This window comes from Oncorhynchus masou, unplaced genomic scaffold, assembly GCF_036934945.1.
Source record: "Oncorhynchus masou masou isolate Uvic2021 unplaced genomic scaffold, UVic_Omas_1.1 unplaced_scaffold_486, whole genome shotgun sequence".
Taxonomy (NCBI): Eukaryota; Metazoa; Chordata; class Actinopteri; order Salmoniformes; family Salmonidae; genus Oncorhynchus; species Oncorhynchus masou.
Genome location: NW_027011254.1, coordinates 49,093 through 51,817, shown reverse-complemented (window position 1 = coordinate 51,817; position 2,725 = coordinate 49,093).

Sequence of the window (2,725 nt, the reverse complement as noted above, 5' to 3'; positions counted from 1 at the left end):
GTTGTGTTGCAGGGTATCACTGTTGTTGTGTTGCAGGGTATCACTGTTGTTGTTGTTTGTTGCAGGGTATCATTGTTGTTGTTGTTGTTGTGTTGCAGGGTATCACTTGTTGTTGATGTGTTGCAGGGTATCACTGTTGTTGTTGTTGTGTTGTTGTTGTTGTTGTGTTGCAGGGGTATCACTTGTTGTTGATGTGTTGCAGGGGTATCACTGTTGTTGTTGTTGTGTTGCAGGTGTTGTTGTTGTTGTGTTGCAGGGTGTTGTTGTTGTTGTGTTGCAGGGTATCACTGTTGTTGTTGTGTTGCAGGGTATCACTGTTGTTGTTGTGTTGCAGGGTATCACTGTTGTTGTGTTGCAGGGTATCACTGTTGTTGTGTTGCAGGGTATCACTGTTGTTGTGTTGCAGGGTATCACTTGTTGTTGTTGCAGGGTATCACTGTTGTTGTGTTGCAGGGTGTTGTTGTTGTTGTGTTGCAGGGTATCATTGTTGTTGTTGTTGTTGTTGTTGTGTTGCAGGGTATCACTTGTTGTTGTTGTTGTTGTTGTTGTGTTGCAGGGTGTTGTTGTTGTTGTGTTGCAGGGTGTTGTTGTTGTTGTGTTGCAGGGTATCACTGTTGTTGTTGCAGGGTATCACTTGTTGTTGTTGCAGGGTATCACGTTGTTGTTGCAGGGTATCACTGTTGTTGTTGTTGCAGGGTATCACTGTTGTTGTGTTGCAGGGTATCACTGTTGTTGTGTTGCAGGGTATCACTGTTGTTGTGTTGCAGGGTATCACTGTTGTTGTTGTTGTGTTGCAGGGTATCATTGTTGTTGTTGTTGTTGTGTTGCAGGGTATCACTTGTTGTTGTTGTTGATGTGTTGCAGGGTATCACTGTTGTTGTTGTTGTGTTGCAGGGTATCACTGTTGTTGTTGTTGTGTTGCAGGGTATCACTGTTGTTGTTGTTGTGTTGCAGGGTATCACTGTTGTTGTTGTTGTGTTGCAGGGTATCACTGTTGTTGTTGTTGTGTTGCAGGGTATCACTGTTGTTGTTGTTGTGTTGCAGGGTATCACTGTTGTTGTTGTTGTGTTGCAGGGTATCACTTGTTGTTGTTGCAGGGTATCACTGTTGTTGTTGTTGTGTTGCAGGGTATCACTGTTGTTGTTGTTGTTGTTGTGTTGCAGGGTATCACTTGTTGTTGTTGTTGATGTGTTGCAGGGTATCACTGTTGTTGTTGTTGTTGTTGTGTTGGAGGGTATCATTGTTGTTGTTGTTGTTGTGTTGCAGGGTATCACTTGTTGTTGTTGTTGATGTGTTGCAGGGTATCACTGTTGTTGTTGTTGTGTTGCAGGGTATCACTGTTGTTGTTGTTGTGTTGCAGGGTATCACTGTTGTTGTTGTTGTGCAGGTATCACTGTTGTTGTTGTTGTGTTGCAGGGTATCACTGTTGTTGTTGTTGTGTTGCAGGGTATCACTGTTGTTGTTGTTGTGTTGCAGGGTATCACGTTGTTGTTGCAGGGTATCACTGTTGTTGTGTTGCAGGGTATCACTGTTGTTGTTGTTGTGTTGCAGGGTATCATTGTTGTTGTTGTTGTTGTTGTTGTGTTGCAGGGTATCACTTGTTGTTGTTGTTGTGTTGCAGGGTATCACTGTTGTTGTTGTTGTGTTGCAGGGTGTTGTTGTTGTTGTGTTGCAGGGTGTTGTTGTTGTTGTGTTGCAGGGTGTTGTTGTTGTTGTGTTGCAGGGTGTTGTTGTTGTTGTGTTGCAGGGTGTTGTTGTTGTTGTGTTGCAGGGTATCACTGTTGTTGTTGTTGTTGTGTTGCAGGGTATCACGTTGTTGTTGTGTTGCAGGGTATCACTGTTGTTGTTGTTGTGTTGTTGTTGTTGTTGTGTTGCAGGGTATCACTTGTTGTTGTTGTTGATGTGTTGCAGGGTATCACTGTTGTTGTTGTGTTGCAGGGTGTTGTTGTTGTTGTGTTGCAGGGTGTTGTTGTTGTTGTTGCGTTCACTGTTGTTGTTGTGTTGCAGGGTATCACTGTTGTTGTTGTGTTGCAGGGTATCACTGTTGTTGTTGTGTTGCAGGGTATCACTGTTGTTGTTGTGTTGCAGGGTATCACTGTTGTTGTTGTGTTGCAGGGTATCACTGTTGTTGTGTTGCAGGGTATCACTTGTTGTTGTTGCAGGGTATCACTTGTTGTTGTTGCAGGGTATCACTGTTGTTGTTGTTGTTGTTGTTGTGTTGCAGGGTATCATTGTTGTTGTTGTTGTTGTTGTGTTGCAGGGTATCACTTGTTGTTGTTGTTGTTGTGTTGCAGGGTATCACTGTTGTTGTTGTTGTGTTGCAGGGTGTTGTTGTTGTTGTGTTGCAGGGTATCACTGTTGTTGTTGTTGTGTTGCAGGGTGTTGTTGTTGTTGTGTTGCAGGGTATCACTGTTGTTGTTGTTGTTGTTGTGTTGCAGGGTATCACGTTGTTGTTGTTGTTGTGTTGCAGGGTATCACTTGTTGTTGTTGTTGTTGTGTTGCAGGGTATCACTGTTGTTGCTGTTGTGTTGCAGGGTAGTTGTTGTTGTTGTGTTGCAGGGTATCACTGTTGTTGTTGTTGTGTTGCAGGGTGTTGTTGTTGTTGTGTTGCAGGGTATCACTGTTGTTGTTGTTGTTGTGTTGCAGGGTATCACTGTTGTTGTGTGCTTGTTGTTGTTGTGTTGCAGGGTATCACTGTTGTTGTTGTTGTGTTGCAGGGTATCAC